Below are 21,194 nucleotides of genomic sequence, written 5' to 3'. Positions count from 1 at the left end.
GACAATCATCTCTGCAGCACTCCACAAATCAGGCCTTTATGGTAGAGTGGTCAGCCACTCCTCAGTAAAAGGTAAATTACAGCCTAAGGCACCTAATGGACTCTCAGACCATGAGAAACAAGATTATCTGGTCTAATGAAACCAAGATTGAACTCTTTGGCCTGGATGCCAAGTGTCATGTCTGGAGGAAACCTGGCACCATCCCTACTGTGAAGCATGGTGGTGGCAGCATCATGCTGTGGCAATGTTTTCCAGCAGCAGGGCCTGGGAGACTAGTCAGGATCGAGGGAAAGATGAACGCAGCAAAGTACAGAGAGATCCTTGATGAAAACCTGATCCAGAGCGCTCAGGACCTTGAATGGGGCAAAGGTTCACCTTCCAACAGGAGAAATACCCTAATCCCACAGCCAAGACAACGCATGAGTGGCTTTGGGACAAGACTCTGAATGTCCTTGAGTGGCTCAGCCACAGCCCGGACTTGAACCTGATCGAACATCTCTGGAGAGACCTGAAAGTAGCTGTGCAGCAACGCTATAATTAAGTGATAATGCCAGAGAAGCCGGTGTTTGGTGCCAATATATCCTCCAAACACCGGTTTCGAGGGCATTACACTTTTGTACAATGGGTTACCAGCATATTCAAATAATGATTGACATATTTTCATTAAAACTTTATTTTTAGGAATTTATTCATACTATTTCATCCTTCCACAAGATATAGTTCCGACACAAATGTAAGGTTAATACCCAAGCTGGCTTGTTGTTCAGTTCGGTTGCTAGAGACGCGACCCAGTCGTTCAGTCTTTTTGTTCTGTATCTATGGACGCAAGCAGTCATTCGTTCTAAATGTTCTTTACCATACTGGCTGGTAACATAATTATCCCTTGCTTGCTAGCTAGTCAACTACGGCTAACTTGAGGTCACGTCAAAAAGTGCAGCCAGACTAACAGCAAAGTAGCTGCATTTGCATTTGTTTCAGTGGTTTTCTAGTAACATTTGTTTGGAAACATCCATAACAATGAGCGAACAAGGCATAATTTGCCTGGCATAGAACATTTGCTCACTTATCAGGACACTGTTGTTCAGAGGAGCTAGCTAACAACACAGTTATCACAATCACTTAAAACTGCAGCTGGAAAGACTGCAAACTAGCTGCACTTCGTTTCGTTTTACCTTTTTTCAATTGACATTTATTTTTATATATTCATAAAAAATTATGCCAGCTGATTCATGATTTCAACTGGCTGAGAAACGCTGCCCGACTGTCTATCTCGTCCTGACTCCCAACACGTTCATTACTATGGGACAGCTGGAGATTGAATTTGAATATTGAAACAATGTTGCAAATGTCGGAGAGATAGACAGCAAGGTTTATACAAATCTCCGCTGTTGAAAACTAAATGTTAGTCTAAAAGATGTGAGATAATGTGTAGATGCTTTTTTTATAGTGGAGATCAAGTTGATAAATTGCTAGATGCTTTTTATAGTGGAGATCAAGTTTATAAATTGCTTGGCTGGGCTGATGAGACAGTGGATTGTGCAGTCAGTTGGAACAGAGTAAATAGGCGTTTTAATGGCATAGATTTAGCCGGTGGTAACTTGTGGAATAGAAACCGGCTGGAATGCTGTTTTAACCAATCAGCATTCAGGATTAGATCCACCCATTGTATAATGGTTTATATGAACTATACTGGTTTATATGAAATATACTGGTTTATTTGAACTCATATCCTTCTCTGTGTTTCCCTCAGTGGAGTCGGGGGGTGATTGTGAGGTGCCGTGAACTCCCCCTTAATAAAGCCCAGCTGTGGAATGATCAAATAGTGGATCTAATTAAAGCGCTGGCGTTCACCAATGTAGAATTCTCTCTGGAATGATAACAACCTGTGAGATGTGCATTGGAATGAGCTGGGCAGGTCTTGGGGAATGAGGGGATTGTGTGGCAAGCCATATTGTTCACATATATTCATTTCATACACAGATCAAAATCCCAACATTTTACCATGCCTGCTTTTATGTACTATATTCTATATCTGAAAGGGGTAGGGGGTTGAAAAACAAGGACAAATAAAAGCCAGCTAAAGACCTAGTCATGATTCCTGCATTTTCACGGACCCTGTTACCAAAATACAGGTATCAGGTCAGGTGTGACTGGTTCACTGCTTTTCTGCAGGTAAACCCATTAACACTTCTATTGTTAAACACCTCCCTAAATTGAAATGTAAACAGCCTCCATGGTTTAACAACACCCCTCACCCCTCCCAGTTTGCCAGTTACCCACTGATACAGTTGACGTCGGAAGTTTACATACACTTAGGTTGTTTTTCAACCACTCCATAACTTTCTTGTTAACAAACTATAGTTATGGCAAGTCGGTTAGGACATCTACTTTGTGCATGATACAAGTAATTTTTCCGATAACTGTTTACAGATAGATTATTTCACTTATAATTCACTGTATCACAATTCCAGTGGGTCAGAAGTTTACATACACTAAGTTGACTGTGCCTTTAAACAGCTTGAAAAATTCCAGAAAATGATGTCATGGCTTTAGAAGCTTCTGATAGGCTAGTTGACATAATTTGAGTCAATTGGAGGTGTACCTGTGGATGTATTTCAAGGCCTATCTTCAAACTCAGTGCCTCTTTGCTTGACATCATGGGATAATCAAATGAAATCAGCCAAGACCTCAGAAAAAGAATTGTAGACCTCCACAAGTCTGGTTCATCCTTGGGAGCAATTTCCAAACGCCTGAAGGTACCACGTTCATCTGTACAAACAATAGTACACAAGTTTAAACACCGTGGGACCACGCAGCCGTCATACCGCTCATACCGTCATCTCTGTCTCCTAGAGATGAACGTACTTTGGTGAGAAAAGTGCAAGTCAATCCCAGAACAACAGCAAAGGACCTTGTGAAGATGCTGAAGGAAACAGGTGCCAAAGTATCTATATCCACAGTAGAATGAGTCATATATCGAAATAACCTGAAAGGCCGCTCAGCAAGGAAGAAGTCACTGCTCCAAAATCGCTATAAAAATGCCAGACTCCGGTCTGCAACTGCACATGGGGACAAAGATTGTACTTTTTGGAGAAATGTCCTGTGGTCTGTTGAAACAAAAATATAACTGTTTGGCCATAATGACCATTGTTATGTTTGGAGGAAAAAGGGGGAGGCTTTTAAGCCGAAGAACACCATCCCAACCGTGAAGCACGGTGGTGGTTTCATCATGTTGTGGGGGTGCTTTGCTGCAGGAGGGACTGGTGCATTTCACAAAATAGATGTCCAAAGTTGTGGCAAAATGGCTTAAGGACAACAAAGTCAAGCTATTGTAGTGGCCATCACAGAACCTGACCTCAATCCTATAGAACATTTGTGGGCAGAACTGAAAAAGCATGTGCAATCAAGGAGGCTTACAAACCTGACTCAGTTCCACCAGCTCTGTCAGGAGGAAAGGGACAAAATTCACCCAACTTATTGTGGAAAGCTTGTGGAAGGCTACCTGAAACGTTTGACCCAAGTTAAACAATTTAAAGGCAATGCTACCAAATACTGATTGAGTGTATGTAAACTTCTGACCCACTGGGATGAAATGTGATGTGATGAAAGAAATAAAAGCTGAAATACATCATTCTCTCTACTATTATTCTGACATTTCACATTCTTAAAATAAAGTGGTGATCCTAACTGACCTACTCTGATTAAATGTCAGGAATTGCGAAAAACTGAGTTCAAACGTATTTGGCTAAGGTATATGTAAACTTCCGACTTCAACTGTATGTATAAAAGTGGTATACCTGCAAGAAAGTTGTGTGTAAGGGGATGTTTGAAAGGGGTTCATACAAACATTGCCGTATATATTTTTTTACCGGTATTATGCCACATCTTCTCTCTGAAATGGGTAGTAGATGCCAGGAGGAATCTAATGAAGGCCAGACAGATCCTCTGGATGCAGGCCTTAAATGATCCCTCAGAATACGTTAGAGACTTGCAATGTTGTAGAATATTTACAACGTTGCAGATTCTTTAGGTATATGTTTTGGTATGCTGATGATATGTTGTGATACTGAAGGTATCTTGTGGCTGGTTGAGAGGGCATACATGGTGTTCTGGCATATTATCAGGTGTTCAATCACTAGTATTCTGTTGTGTGTTGTATTAAGCCCCGATCTGTCGTTTCTAGTTTTGTGTGTTTGCAAAACAGGTTGATATTGAATGGAACAAATCAATGTTTTGTCATCTGATAATGTAAATGAGCCACCTAAATATTCCATTTCTGTGCTATTTACATAACCAGTTTGGTCTTTAATACTTGTGGAAATTCAAACGTTTGTCTAATTTGCCAATTATTATTTGTTATTATAAAAAGTGTTTTAGGATGAGAGGTAGGCTAAATGTCATTTTGGTATCACAAACACTAATTACATAAATAGAAGATAACACGAAAATAAAAGAACGCTCTTTGACAGTTTTGTCTCAGACAAGTGTTTGATGAATATAACACAGACAATCCTTTGCATGTAAATTTATCCAGAACTTGCAATTACTAGGCACTTTTGAATATTGATTAGAGAAGACAAGGACACAGAAGTGAAGCACTTATGAATGTATGAAAGAGCTTCTGAAACAGTGCCATTAGTAACTACTTCTCAGCCTCTTTAGTGCTGCTCTTCCCACTAAATGCAGGCTGATGTGACTGGTGATGAGAAACAATGTCATTTCATTACTGCTGATATTGCATGATGTGTACTTCATAGATGTATGGTACAATAATAAATTAGCAATGGTCATCACTGATGTATTTAAGCTTACAATGTAAGTCTCACGTGGAATATATTCTGGCACTTTCTTTAAAGGCACTTAAAGCACTTCATACTATTTATGTCTGTCCAAGAAAATGTGCATTGTTAAGCCTATAAACCATTGATAGTGATTTGATTTAAAGCATTAAAATATTTCTATAGACATTGGGGAAAGAAATTGATTCTCAATATAAATGTATGGCAATATTGAGGAGGTCTTAGGTTAAGTGAATACTTTCCATAATTTTTTCCCTTAAATTACCTTTTTCCATGGCCATTAAGAAATACACATTTTGAATATTGTTTCAGCACTCCTTGCATGATTGAGAACATACACTTCAACACTATGTTACCCAAAGTAGTTGCTTACAATAAACTGACTCAAAGTGAGTATTTGACAGTGGTTGTACAGCCAGTGATGTGTCCCACCTCCTGACCTTCCAAACTGTGGACATGCAGGTTCTTGGCCCAGACTCTCTGTCTGTCTGTCTGTCTGTCTGTCTGTCTGTCTGTCTGTCTGTCTGTCTGTCTGTCTGTCTGTCTGTCTGTCTGTCTGTCTGTCTGTCTGTCTGTCTGTCTGTCTGTCTGTCTGTCTGTCGTGCTGCAGCTCTGTTTGTCTACACATAGAGAGGATGAGGCGCGTGGAGCGACGTGCTGCTCGGCTTGTGTCTGGCTCGCAGACATGAAGCTACGACATGATGTGACAAGCAACAGATGTGTCACACTGCCTGGAATCAACAAGCCATCCTGAGCTGAGCTGAGCTGAGCATGCAGTCAGACACGGCTCCTGTGAACTGAACACTGCGCTGCTGGCAGTGGCAGGCAGGCAGGCAAGCGCTGCTCCTAGCTTTCTGTCTGAGCTGAGGGACGACAGGACAGGCCTGGTTACTGGGCCTCTCTCTGATGCTGCCTCCCAGTCACTCTGACATCTGAGGTCTGGACTGGAGCTCTGATCAGATAGACCGTACTGTATGCTCTCAAGGGCCCTCACAGACACACACAGCCACAGTGAGATAACAGAGTGCTCTATGTTGAGCACAGAGTGATTTGATTGACTATAACATCATGAAATAGGGTACATGTTTTATTGTGTACTTGTTTACTACTTAGTACTGTAATATGGTCTTCCCCAGTTTATGGTTTACAGGTTATGTATTTAGTAAATGGATGAGCTTCTATCAGAGACAGAGAAGAGTCTGGCTCTCTGAGAGGAAGAAACCTAAGCCACACTATAGACTCATCCTATCATCCTAGTGTATGCAAAACCATTTTGTCTGTTTGACTGGCTGTAAAACTGTAACAAATGTTGGTGATATGAGGGACAACCTTAATAATATCCTCTGCAGTTTAATCTTCTGATCTGTTCGGCCTTGTAAGCAAATTGTGTGGGCTTGAGTTAGTGAGGGTGAGCAACAGGAATACTTTGTCTCAACAAGTGAACAGATGCAGGGTTACTAGAGTCACCCTGCATCTGTTTACCACAGGAAAGCCACATGATGCTGGAGCTCCATGGCTGCATTTATACAGGCAGCCCAATTCTGATATGTGAAAAGATCTGATGTGATTGGTAAATTCGTGGAAAAATATCAGAATTGGGCTGCCTGTGTAAACTCAGCCCATGTGTATAATTGAGCTATTTTCCTTGGCTCTGTTGTAACCTGTGCTAACTTATTGTTATGTCCTTCAGCCTCACTCACTCACTGCTGCTAAACTTTCCGTCATAGCATGGGGAAACATTTTTATGATCATAATCACACCTAGCCAACACAGCTATGTAAATATAGTATTATCGGCAATTCCAATTTGGTTAAGTGGCATGAACGTGGGTAATACAGACAGTTCTATCTCTGCGATATAGGCTGCAGTTAGGAATCAGGGATAACTTGCTTTTAGGTAATAGAGCTATGTTACAGGAATGTAATAATGTCAAATAATAAAAGGAAAAACAACAATATTTCTGACTTTACAAAAACGTTGTAGAATAATTAATCTGTTGATGTGCAACTCCAGTTCACGTATATGGAAATTGAAATGGAATATCTAGATCTGAATTGTGTTATTTCAATATTCAAATATTAATACAAAACAATTGAATGCTGCATGACTTAACTATTTGCATACAGCTGTTTGGTGAACAGAGATACTTGCTAAAGAGAAACGGGAATTTAGTGAGTGGCACACAAACAAACCTTTTGTCTTCCTGTTGTGGGCAAATGGAAGTACAGTGTTGATGTGCATGTACTGTACTGACACAATACATGATGTACTTGTTTTTAAATAGCAAAAATGTGTACTGTAATTCAGCATTCTCTCATGACATAATTCAATGCCTGAAATGCCAACTTTGGAAACATTTCACATTGTTCCTATTTATCCAAAGGATCCAATATCCTTGAATGCCTGGCTAGTATGAACTCAATTCCACAGTGAGAGCCATTTTTTGGACGGAGCATCATCATTACTCTTTGAGTTCCAGCATAATAGATGCTATTGTGTCCCAACTGTAGATGTTTGTTTGAATACACTACTCAATCTGCCTTTTTCTTAGAAATATATGTCACACCCAACAAGCAGCCCTTCTCTCCTCCTCCCCCACCTCCTCTCCTCTGTTAGCGTGGGAATGTGCCTGTAGGTCAGGCATTGGGAAGACAGACGGAGTGGGAGGGGTGGATGCGGAGGGGGGGTAGGACCCCTCCACTATTTGACAGGGTTAAACATTGTGAAAGATTGCCACTGCAAGCTGTGACATCTGTAGCAAGTATAAACGCAAACTGTAATTAAGTAGAATCAGCGATTTAAAATTCTATATGCTACGTAATAACAGGCAGTAATGAATAATTTAAGAGGGGGGCTGCCGTCTGACACTTTTTCTCCTGTGTTTAAATTTAGCCAGTGTCATTGTCCGGCACTTTGATTAATTGGTTATCGCTCTTAACTATACATCTCCATGAAATATCTCTTTCCATCTGTCATTAAACAGCACATGGAAATTGGTTCTATATTTCCAATCAGGTACTGCAGACACGCATGTAATTAGATTAAAAAAATTACAAAAATAGCCATCAGGATTTTAACCATAGTACACCGTTATGACTGCGACCATATATGGAGTACCATTTGGAGAGTTGCTATTCTTTTATCTGTTGCATTAGGCTTGTGCACATTGCTCACCCCAAAATGACATTGAATGATTCTGTATGATAATGGGATTGAGAGCTCATACTGTCATACATTTGTATGATCAGCCTAAATGTGGTTTTAAACAGGACTGAGGTGTGTGGAACTCTGTGAAGGCGCTTTATTGCTGGTGCTAGACCTGAGAGCTGAGAGCTGAGAGCTGAAAGAGGCCTGGTCTACACAGTGAAGAGTGACCAGTCAGCCAGAGATTGGCTAGCCTGTCAAATAAAGATTAGGCCTTCATTTCTTCATCTAATCCCTGTAAATCTCTCACGAAAGAACTTTGGGAACAGAGAGCTGGTACCGGAGCACGGCTTTACAGCTTGTGTCTTTTCCTTTATCTCTACATGTTCACCTCAGTGAACAGAACAACCTGTTGTTTTCAATTGCTGTGGTCAATCCCTCCGGCAGACATGTTTGGATTACAGATTTCAAGTAGCGGTTTAAATTGGGACATTTTCTCCCAGGTACAGTAATTAGGCAATTTGATTATTTTTTTTGTGGATGGTAGAGTGTTTTCAGGGTAAACTTCTTCTGTAGCAACATCACATAGTCATTAAGAAAAGCAAGTTAGACTGGACTTTGATAGCCATTCACACTCTGTAAACTACCCAAAGGCTTTGTAGTAGTGTGAACCTTTCCAGTTAAATATCTCCACATTAAGCTATTGGATGTCTCTCTTTGGTTTCCTCTTCAACATTTTTGATCATTATTTTTATTGAATTATTAATTTGTATGTGTTAAATTATTGAATGAAGTTATTATATGATCAAATTCATTTGAACATTCTCTAAAATACTAATGATCGATGTTAAAAACGATGAAGTTAGAGACCTATTAACATAATCATAAACAGACACAGAAGAGTTTTTCAAGTTTGTCAAAGTCAAGTTTGCAAGGGGGATTGACTGACCTCTTGGGGATTTCTCTAGATCTCCCTCTAGGGTCAGTTCATAGGGAATAACTATGTTTAGTTGACTGTCTGTGTGCTTCCTGTCTGACCAGTGTCATGGGTGGGTGCAGCTCAGGGCCTCAGGTAATGGCAGGTGGGGGGACTTGATGAGCTTCGTCTGCATGTGATCTGTCACATCTCAACTGTCTGCAGCGGACTCCAAATCAGTCAGAGGGCAGGAGAGGAACATTACAGATATACTTGGAGCCCTGTTTAGGGCCTACTTTCAACTCTCTGATTGGCAGGTAGAGCCCCAATGAGATGCATTGTTCACTGTTCTTTTAACCCCTGCTACCCCTGCTTGTCTGAGACTCCCAACTAGTTCAACTGAGAGTATTTGGTTGAACAGTGCTGTTGTTGGTTTTTTAAAGATTTTTTTTTTTAAGTTATAAAGTATTTGCAGTGAATATAGTTGAACCAATGGCTTCAGGAGAGTTTAATCTACTCTTTTTTTAATCTATCTGTTTTGATTTATCTATTTCTTTCTTCTTTTTGATAACAAGTTTTCAACAAAGATTACATTTTTTAATGTCTTTAGTGTGTTCTTACAATTGCCCCATTGTATAAATAAAATATGGAAATCAGAAGGAAAAAAATCAATTTCTGTAACCATAGTGATAAGCACCTTAAAATGTGTTTACATTAATGATGTTTTAAATGTTAATGTCAGCTGAGAGCATAAGAAAGATGACATGATAGAGTCATTATTCAAAATCTGATAGCCAGGGAGAAGTAAATTATTTCAAATATTTGATATTTAAATTATTTTCAAATGATCCGAGACATGAGCAGAGCAAAGGTGTGTAGGTTCCTCTGGTGGTACTTCGGGTGTCTGTGTTTCCTTGGTGTGTCTCCGGCTCATTAATGTTCTAAGCCTGTGAGAGAACCAGCAGAACTGTACTCCATAACCTATGGCACTGTGCTGTGTGCTGTGTTGTGTGAGACCTCGGGCCCCATGCATACACGCACACACAGACATCCCCCAGCCGTTTAAAGTCCACCAGTTCATTCAGAAAGGGATGGCCGCCGAGCTGTCCTGATTAAAATGACAATAGTCTAATTAACTCGACCTCGGTGTCAGTGCACAAAACGGATGCTTGCCCTCCACTTTCTGTCTAAAAAAACCTTTCTCTTCACTCCGTCCCAAAAAAGCAGATGTTTTTCACGCAAACGCCTCAACCCCTTCGATGAGATTTGCTAATGGCAATCATTTTTTATAAGCTAATTAAATATAGGCAAAGTTTCTATATTTTGTCCTTCTGTGAAATCCTTGAGGTATCCTCCATTTGGGGGATAGTATTACAAGCACCTTCAAGCACTGTTAAGTCGTTTAAAATATTATATACGATTATAAACCGGTCTGTTTGTGCTCAACCTGATTTTATTTCAAACATGGATAATTACATTCACTCTCCAGTGATCTCCCTCTCTGAAGAGACAGAAGACAGTAGGCTCATCCCCCCGGGCCCCTCTTCCTCTGCCCCCTAACATCTAGCTCTGTGAACAGACAGACAGACCAGATAAAGACAGGCCAGAGATATAGTATTGAACCAAGTGAACCCATTTTACAGCAAAGTTGAACATTTTAACCAGATAACAATTTTGTCTTTCATGCTCCACAACAGAGATATTTGAAAGGGGGATTTTGCTCTTGCAATACGATCGGTTGCCATTATTTGATACTCTCATCTAAAGGAAACGGGAGTAGAAAAAAAACATGAGTGACCGAACTGAAAACGGCTTTCTGTTCTATTATCCCTTTGCTGGTGATTAAGGTCTATAGGGAGATAATTACGCTTTAGTCTTAAGTTAATGAAACAAAAACCTCTCTTCTTCTAAAAGGAAGGGCAGATCATTTGTGCTACTATCTGCAGACATGTCCCACCCTTGACGAGCCACATTGAGAATTGGTTTTGTTTTAAGGTTGGAGTCCCCCCACCCCCTTCCCCTCGCCTGTCAGTCTAGGACTGATATGAGGGATTTCTCGCTGAAGCCAGAAACAATGAGGTCTCTCTCTCACTCACCAATGCTGGTGTCTGGTAGAATCTGACCATTATAGGTGCATGCAGGAAAAGGGGAAAACAACATCAAATGAAAACATCACAATGTCTTCTGGGATGTGTGCTGAATGGACACAGTAACACAGGGCAAAATATACAAGGGCAAAATACCTCACCCACGGGTCCCTAATGCCCATCTAACAAGGTCTACCAGAAAGTAGCCAAAAATGACCTATATTGTCACAGCAAAATAATCCTGCAGCAGGATTTGAATGTTTAGTCCACAATGTTGCTTGATCTGTAGCTATCTGAACAAAAAAGTCCCTAATGAAAAGTGCCATACTGTTAATATAACTGTGTGTTAGTGTGGGTTTTCAGTGAATTTATGTAAATCACGAAGCTCATCTGCATTTCCTGCGGTGCAGGAAAATTCTTTCTAAGCAACAAAATATTAATCAAATTAAGATTTTACATCTGTATGCATTAAATATAAATCAAATGCACAGGTTTGAATTTACTTCTGAAGAAACACAGGTGCCACATGTATAATTTCCCTTCTAACAGCCCAAGGAGACATCTCTTTTGAAATGAATGGAAGTGAAGTGTGGACTAGCCACTGTTTGGTATGTCTGAGCCATGTAGCACAAGTGGCGACCACAGAGCACATATTTAACTGTCCTTGTAGAAGTTCACATCTGGTGTGGAGCTGAGCTGGGTGATTCGGCGGCAGGGCAGTCCCTCCTCCCCCGACACCACTCTCACATTTCATCATCTGTTCTCCAGCGCCGGGGTGCTCCAGCATAAGTTGGCCGCTCTTGATCCATCTGTTGTTATTGTTTTCCACTGATAATTGGCTTGAACAATGGAATGCCTGTGTCCCCCTGCCTTTGAAACGCTATACCCTGTTTATTTTCCAGAGGTCTCATTTCTGCTCTCTGCGGCTCTCTCCTTCTCTCTCTATTTCTCTCTCTCCTTCTCTCTGGCCCTCCTCTCCCTGCCCCCCTCTCTCCCCCTTACTCCCTCCCTAGCCTGGTGTCTGCACCCCTCTTCCTCCATTTCTACTTCTCCCCCTTCTAATTTAGAGAGGGGCACATGCAATGAAATCTTTGAGTGGGCATCAGTATATCACTCAGCATCTAAAGCTGGGCTCAAGATTTTCTTTGGGCATCGTCTCCCTTTCTCTTTGGTTCACTTGAAGTTTTAGTCATGAAGCCTGGCAGATTCAGGCAGACACTCCAGGAGTCTTGCACCGTTATGAGTTTCTGAATTCATATCCCAAGAGTTGGGGATAAAGAGACAGATAGTTAAAGGGAGGGAGAGATAGAGAGATAAAGGGAGAGGGAAGGAAAGAGAGAGAGTGAGGGAGCAAAAATGAGAAAGGGTCTGTAGACTGTAAGAGCTGGACAATTGTGGCTGTTCTAAATCGTATCCGTTTTTTCCCTGGCTTTAGAGACTCAGCCTTTATTTTCTATTCATCCATTAGGGGGTGTCCATAGGAGTGCAGCAGGGAGCAGAGAGGGGGATGACTGAAGGCATGATAAGTAGTAGCAGTAGGATACTTTTACTGGATATTGAAAGGAATATTCATACCCAAACATGACCTACTTTAATTACATGTTTTACATTTTAATTACACTATACTGTTTTAGGTAATGGATCTATCCTTTAGAATGTCCTATATGTGATATAGTATGTCACATTTGCTTACACAAGTTAAGCGAGTAGCTGAAATTGATATTTTAAAAGTTGAAGATGAGGTATTTGATATTTATGTATTAAAAACAACTGAATTGTATTTTTAAAAGTCCTACAACAAAAGTAATGTGTTTGAAGTTGGCATGTGTCTTTACTGGTTGTGTGACCGTTCTGGTGTTTGTTCATTTGTTCTGCTTGCTCTTGTCTAATTAAACGGGCAGAGGACAGGTATGGCTCTCAGCAGGCGCCTGCTCTGCTCTGCCTGGTCTGTGCCAGTCCTTCATTTGCTGAGTGTTTGTGTTTATGCAAAGGGACCTCTTCCTGCATATTTAATCTAGAGCAAGGCTCTGGCTTTTGTTGTGTTTAGACCACATACCTCCAGTTCCTCTGAACACTGCAGTCAGGGATCTCTTCAGCTCTCTCACACTACAACTACTGCTTTTACTGCTACTAGCACTGAGAGGCTTTTCTTCTGTTTGAGAAGTGGATTGTAGAAGTCTTGTTAAACCTTGGGGAATCTACATTCATGTTTCAGTAATGTAATGAAACTCAGGCTCACGGTTCATGGGTAAGTCAGTAAAGATTTTAATTGTACTTTTTCTCCTTCCCTTCCCTGGCCTTGTATGGGTTCATGTTGCATGTGTCTGTATTGTGGGTTTGTTCTGTAAGGGATGCAAAGAACTGTGCCGTAGGTAGAAAGATGCGTTCCTCTGAAGAGTTGAAGTTATTCTAGAGGTCCAGGGTTTGGATTGAAGGCTTCTGACAGACTAAGGGCTGCCTGGCCAGCAGTCCTCTGGTGATCTCATAGAAGAGGCTTGCATCGTGTGAACCAAACTAAACTGAGTGTGCGAGCTGAGCTGCTCCTGTTCTCTAGTTTAGAACGGAGTGATAGCAAAGGAGTGAATGTGCTGCTGTGATGGGTGAGGGTATCAGTTCCTCTCTCCTTCTTTCCCTCCGTCTTTGTCTGGGGAAATGGAATCTGTGGGTTATTGATATTAATAGCACACAGGATCTGAGGTGGACGAATGGAGGAGCAGGACACAGAGACTTGGGAGAGTGGAAACGTGATATCACAGGAGAGAATTGACAGTCCTCCTGTTTGACAGGGTGGAAAGGAATTGGCCATAAAAATAGCATTGCATAATCTGTCTGTCGGTTAGCCCTTTTGTGCTCTCTGTGTGTGTAGGGTTCTCTCCCTCCCTCCTCTCTATCTCTCTCTCTGCCTCCCTCTGTCCCAGCTATTAGTTCTCAATTGTAGGAGAAACCAAATTAAGTTATTTTTCTGATGGTTGCTTCATGGATCAGTTGATTAGAATCTGTGTATAGCCAGAGTGAAGTAATTTGGGTATACAGAGGAAGGGAATGCTCTATTCAAAGAGCTCTGTTAACATTTAAATAGTGTAAAGAAATGTGCTGCCTTGTTTGTTTAGGGTTAGGAGTGAAATTCCACTTCCTTGGTATTAAGGCGGAAAGCTCTCTCTGTGTACTTTGTTCTTAGCTCAGCAATACATGAGGGCAGGTCCAAAGAATCTCTGGGATCAGACAGGCAGACATTCAGCAGGCTGCACTGTTGCCTTTTCAGCTTACAGGCAAAAAAAAACTCAAAATGCGAAGTTGGGTTTAATTGGTGGGTTTTGAGCCTGTTTGCGTGCTGTTTGAGTGCTGTTGTTTACAGACTATGTGGGTGTGCAATATAATGCCACCATGAAAGAGAAAATACACTTGATATTTTGAAGCGGTTTTTATGAGACGTAGTTATGTTTTCATTGAATCAGTCTGCCTTAATAAAGCTTGAAAGAAATGAAGGAAAAATACTGTTCAGTCAGTCCTTTAGTGAATCACATATAAACAGCTGCATTTGTTTGAAAATGAGTCATGCCTTAGATTTTCCTGTGTTTCAGAGCACGGACAGTGACTTGGGAAATCTTGGACACACACACCCTAAAAACAAACACTAATGTCCTGAATATAGATATCACTGACTCTGCCTATCCTGTTGGACTCCCTCTTATTATTATTATTATTAATACATTCTTTATATTGATCCACAAGACCAGCACCCATTTCCGGGAGGAATGTTCAAACAAGACCACCACCCATTTCCGGGAGGAATGTTCAAACAAGACCACCACCCATTTCCGGGAGGAATGTTCAAACAAGACCACCACCCATTTACAGGAGGAATGTTCAAACAAGACCACCACCCATTTCCAGGAGGAATGTTCAAATAAGACCACTACCCATTTCCGGGAGGTTTGTTCAAACAAGACCACCACCCATTTCCGGGAGGAATGTTCAAACAAGACCACCACCCATTTCCGGGAGGTTTGTTCAAACAAGACCACCATCCATTTCCGGGAGGAATGTTCAAACAAGATCACCACCCATTTCCGGGAGGTTTGTTCAAACAAGACCACCATCCATTTCCGGGAGGAATGTTCAAACAAGACCACCACCCATTTCCGGGAGGTTTGTTCAAACAAGACCACCATCCATTTCCAGGAGGAATGTTCAAACAAGACCACTACCCATTTCCGGGAGGAATGTTCAAACAAGATCACCACCCATTTTAGGAGGAATGTTCAAACAAGACCACCACCCATTTCCAGGAGGAATGTTCAAACAAGACCACTACCCATTTCCGGGAGGTTTGTTCAAACAAGACCACCACCCATTTCCGGGAGGAATGTTCAAACAAGACCACCACCCATTTCCGGGAGGAATGTTCAAACAAGACCACCACCCATTTACAGGAGGAATGTTCAAACAAGACCACCACCCATTTCCGGGAGGAATGTTCAAACAAGACCACCACCCATTTCCAGGAGGAATGTTCAAACAAGACCACCACCCATTTCCGGGAGGAATGTTCAAACAAGACCACCACCCATTTCCAGGAGGAATGTTCAAACAAGACCACCACCCATTTCCGGGAGGAATGTTCAAACAAGACCACCACCCATTTTAGGAGGAACGTTCAAACAAGACCACCACCCATTTCCAGGAGGAATGTTCAAACAAGACCACTACCCATTTCCGGGAGGTTTGTTCAAACAAGACCACCATCCATTTCCGGGAGGAATGTTCAAACAAGACCACCACCCATTTCCGGGAGGAATGTTCAAACAAGACCACCACCCATTTTAGGAGGAATGTTCAAACAAGACCACCACCCATTTCCAGGAGGAATGTTCAAACAAGACCACCACCCATTTCCAGGAGGAATGTTCAAACAAGACCACCACCCATTTCCGGGAGGAATGTTCAAACAAGATCACCACCCATTTTAGGAGGAATGTTCAAACAAGACCACCACCCATTTCCAGGAGGAATGTTCAAACAAGACCACCACCCATTTCCGGGAGGTTTGTTCAAACAAGACCACCATCCATTTCCGGGAGGAATGTTCAAACAAGACCACCACCCATTTCCGGGAGGAATGTTCAAACAAGACCACCACCCATTTCCGGGAGGAATGTTCAAACAAGACCACCACCCATTTCCGGGAGGAATGTTCAAACAAGACCACCACCCATTTCCGGGAGGAATGTTCAAACAAGACCACCACCCATTTCCAGGAGGAATGTTCAAACAAGACCACCACCCATTTACAGGAAGAATGTTCAAACAAGACCACCACCCATTTACAGGAGGAATGTTCAAACAAGACCACCACCCATTTACAGGAAGAATGTTCAAACAAGACCACCACCCATTTACAGGAGGAATGTTCAAACAGAGCCACCACCCATTTACAGGAGGAATGTTCAAACAAACCAATGCTATTTTTTGTTTTCACATACAACAACGAGTTAGCCTATAGGGACAAGGTCAGAGACCTGGTCTGGTGGTGCCAAAATAACAACATATCCCTCAACATAATCAAGATAAAGGAGATGATTGTGGACTTCAGGAAAAGGAGGACCGAGCACACCCCCATTTTCATTGACGGGGTTGTAGTGGAGCAGGTTGAGAACTTCAAGTGCCTTGGTGTCCACATCAACAACAAACTAGAATGGTCCAAACACACCAATACAGTCATGAAGAAGGCACGACAAAACCTATTCCACCTCAGGAGACTGACAAGATGTGGCATGGGTCCTCAGATCCTCAAAAGGTTCTTCATCTGCAATATCGAGAGCATCCTGACAGTTTGCATCACTGCCTGGTACGGCAATTGCTCGGCCTCCGACCGCAAAGCACTACAAAGGGTAGTGCGTACGGCCCAGTACATCACAAGGGCTAAGCTGCCTGCCATCCAGGACCTCTACACCAGACGGTGTCAGAGGAAGGCCCTAAAAAATGTTAAAGACCCCAGCCACCCTAGTCATAGACTGTTCTCTCTGCTCCCGCATGGTAAGCGGTACCGGAGCGCCAAGTTTAGGACCAAAAGGCTTCTCAACAGCTTTTAACCCCAAGCCATAAGACTCCTGAATTACTATTTGCATTGTGTTCCGCCAACCCCTCTTTCATGCTGCTGCTCCTCTCTGTTTATCATCTATCCATACTCACTTTAACTATACTTACATGTACAATTCGCCCGACTAACCAGTGCCCCCACACTTTGACTCCGTGCCGGTACCACCTGTATACAGCCTCTCTACTGTTATTTTCACTGTCATTTTACTGTTTTTCACTGTCATTTTACTGTTTTTCACTGTCATTTTACTGTTTTTCACTGTCATTTTACAGTTTTTCTTTTTTTTTCTCCTTACTTATCTATCGTTTACCTAATACCTATTTTTTTACTTAAAAATTGCACTGTTGGTTAGGGCTTGTAAGTAAGCATTTCACTGTAAGGTCTACACCTGTTGTATTCGGCGCACGTGACAAATAAACGTTGATTTTATTTGCTGTCTAGTTCATGGTATGATAAATAAACAGATCTGTGTAGAATGATGCAGCTAGCGTCACTAAGTGATCATAGGCTGATAGGCTTAAAGACAGTGAGTGAGGAAACTGTTCTATTGACAGACAGCCATCGAGTTGGGCATTAATTCACATGGTAATGGCGTGTGAAAGTTCATTAATGACCTACCACAGAAGTAGCCACAGATATCGTTTTAAGCATGCTCAGAGTAATTAATGGAATAACTTTACTTTGTGGTAAATATTCATGAACTCTTATTTTCTGTCAGAATGGTGTGAAGAGAGTGGAGAGTCTGTCCATTAGAAGGGCTGAAGAGCCACCCGGAGTGGATGTTGGGCCTTTTTTGGGGATTGTGTGCGTTTCAGTGGAGGGGTATTCATTCCTTTTTTGAACATGCGATCCTGCGGCCTCTAAAATAGTCCCAACCAAGAATTAAAAACACAATACTGATGAATGTTTTGCATTTATCATGAAATACAGTGTGTTTATTATTACATCACAGAGACAACAATAATAAAGTGTATTTATTATTACATCACAGAGGCAACAATAATGCAATGTATTTATTATTACATCACAGAGACAACAATAATGCAGTGTATTTATTATTACATCACAGAGACAATAATAATGCAGTGTATTTATTATTACATCACAGAGACAACAATAATACAGTGTATTTATTATTACATCACAGAGACAACAATAATACAGTGTATTTATTATTACATCACAGAGACAACAATAATGCAGTGTATTTATTATTACATCACAGAGACAACAATAATGCAGTGTATTTATTATTACATCAGAGACAACAATAGTATTTATTATTACATCACAGAGGCAACGATAATGCAGTGTATTTATTATTACATCACAGAGACAACAATAATACAGTGTATTTATTATTACATCACAGAGACAACAATAATGCAGTGTATTTATTATTACATCACAGAGACAACAATAATACAGTGTATTTATTATTACATCACAGAGACAACAATAATGCAGTGCATTTATTATTACATCACAGAGGCAACAATAATACAGTGTATTTATTATTACATCACAGAGACAACAATAATACAGTGTATTTATTATTACATCACAGAGACAACAATAATACAGTGTATTTATTATTACATCACAGAGACAACAATAATACAGTGTATTTATTATTACATCACAGAGACAGCAATAATACAGTGTATGTATTATGACATCACAGAGGCAACAATAATGCAGTGTATTTATTATTACATCACAGAGACAACAATAATACAGTGTATTTATTAGTACATCACAGAGACAACAATAATACAGTGTATTTATTATTACATCACAGAGACAACAATAATACAGTGTATTTATTATTACATCAGAGACAACAATAATACAGTGTATTTATTATTACATCACAGAGGCAACAATAATACAGTGTATTTATTATTACATCACAGAGACAACAATAATACAGTGCATTTATTATTACATCACAGAGACAACAATAATGCAGTGTATTTATTATTACATCAGAGACAACAATAATACAGTGTATTTATTATTACATCACAGAGGCAACAATAATGCAGTGTATTTATTATTACATCACAGAGACAACAATAATACAGTGTATTTATTATTACATCACAGAGACAACAATAATACAGTGCATTTATTATTACATCACAGAGACAACAATAATGCAGTGTATTTATTATTACATCACAGAGACAACAATAATACAGTGTATTTATTATTACATCACAGAGACAACAATAATACAGTGCATTTATTATTACATCACAGAGACAACAATAATGCAGTGTATTTATTATTACATCACAGAGACAGCAATAATACAGTGCATTTATTATTACATCACAGAGGCAACAATTATGTTCATGTAGATGATGATGATAATTCTTATTTGTTGGTACAGCACAACATACAATGTAGGAACATATGCTTTTGAATCATCTCAGTCTTTCTGTGTCTGTATCTCTCTGTGTCTTTTCACCGGATATGATAGGGCTAATACTGTAACTCCCTTGATGAACACTTTTGTTGTTCAACTGTTTTACCACTTCAAACAAAATACCTAGCCATCTTTTCAACACTTTGGCAGCAAACATTGTAAGATGCTCCTCGACTCTCTTTTGTCTTAGGAAATTGTTGCGTTTTGATTCATGTTCTCACTGAGTGTGCACATAAAACACCTGGGTGGGTAATCATCTCAACCAAGAGTTATTCTGTTCCCTCAAATCTCAATGTGGGAGTGTGTGATGGGCTCTACAAATCCAACTGGGCAGAGCAGCATGCTGCTGTTTATCCACACCATGGGCTCACTGTACCCCCACCGCTCCAAACACTACTATTACTGCCACGTGCAGTTTTAAATTGACACAATTATCTATTTAGGTATTACAAGATGTGCATTGTATTGCACAGAGGGATAAAAAACACCGTCACAGCTGCTATCATAGTTTTGTTGTTTCTTTTTTCCCTCCAATACACATTTTCCGTCATTAAAGTGATGGAACATTTAACTAAATGGATGTTATGCATTGGGTAAACTCATTTAGTTCCCTGGGCCTTTTCAGGTGATAGGGATTAATGATGTTTAGTAGTTTGAAACTGAAAATATCTGTCATTAGTCACCACTCGCTATTGATTTACCATGTCATTGATGATATGTTAATTGAACTCTAATGAATCAGAATAATATGAGAGTGGTGTGGGAACAGTCCATTTTGTATGATTTTCGACCCTCGTCGAGTTCAAAGTGAGTTTAATGTTGACTAGTGTTTTCAACAAGGGCATTTACCAGATAATTAATGCTGTAACTGGGCAAGGTTCAGGCTCATGTGTTTTATCTAGGCACAGTCTGCTTTAGATAAACACTTTGGAGCTCCACAAATGCCTGGCCACAGCTTTGACTGCCAAATGTAAACTGTACAAAAGAACAGTGTGAGAGAGTCAGTCTTTTTTCATATTTGGATATGCTTTAATGCTTTTATTCAAATGCTTCTGAGATATTGCCCCATAGTCACTTTTCCGTTTACCATAAAAATAAGATTTTATGTATTTTTTTGGGGGGGGGGTTGAGTGCTCAGTTTACAGTGCACACAGTGCATGCTGAACAGCTAGTGTGCTTCTGAGTCTAGAAAGACAGGTTTGCTCTTCCACCAGGTGGAGTTGTCTTTGACATTTTTCTGATAGCGGCATCTGGCGCAAGGAATTAAAAAAAATAAACTTTCATTTTCTTTTAACAACTTCATTGTTAGTCTTATCGTCCTCAACGGCTACAGTATAGTGAACGATTGTGCTGATCAACCAGATGGAAATGAGGAGATGCGGTAGACAATAAGGCTAGGATAGCTATGTACATGCACTAGTATACAGTGCACTCGGTAAGTATACAGACCCATTGACATTTTCCACATTTTGTTACGTTACAGCCTTATTCTAAAATGAATTTATTTGTTCATCAATCTACACACAATACCCCATAATGACAAAGCAAAAACTGTTTTTTGTAATTTAGCAAATGTATTAAAAATAAAAACCGGAAATATCACATTTACATAAGTATTCAGACGCTTTACTCAGTACTTTGTTGAAGCACCTTTGGCAGCGATTATAGACTCGAGTCTTCTTGGGTATAAGCTTGGCACACTTGTATTTGGGGT

At 40.4% G+C, this 21,194-nt stretch overlaps 1 protein-coding gene across 8 annotated transcripts in view; it reads left to right on the top strand.

The window, feature by feature from the left end:
* LOC110494596 (forkhead box protein P1-B) overlaps positions 1-21,194 on the top strand; it is a 233,073-nt gene that overhangs the window by 66,414 nt on the left and 145,465 nt on the right. The window contains exon 1 of one of the 8 annotated variants that reach the window (XM_021569805.2): positions 12,999-13,194. The exons of the other annotated variants lie outside the window; for them this stretch is intronic. The gene's annotated coding sequence lies outside the window, so the exon portion shown is untranslated. Of the gene's footprint in view, positions 1-12,998; positions 13,195-21,194 lie in introns of those variants that run through there. 8 annotated transcript variants of the gene reach the window in all.

This window comes from Oncorhynchus mykiss, chromosome 17 (genome assembly GCF_013265735.2).
Source record: "Oncorhynchus mykiss isolate Arlee chromosome 17, USDA_OmykA_1.1, whole genome shotgun sequence".
Lineage (NCBI taxonomy): Eukaryota > Metazoa > Chordata > Actinopteri > Salmoniformes > Salmonidae > Oncorhynchus > Oncorhynchus mykiss.
The sequence above is the reverse complement of the archived record's forward strand: the minus strand, read 5'-3'. Positions and strand labels throughout refer to the sequence as shown.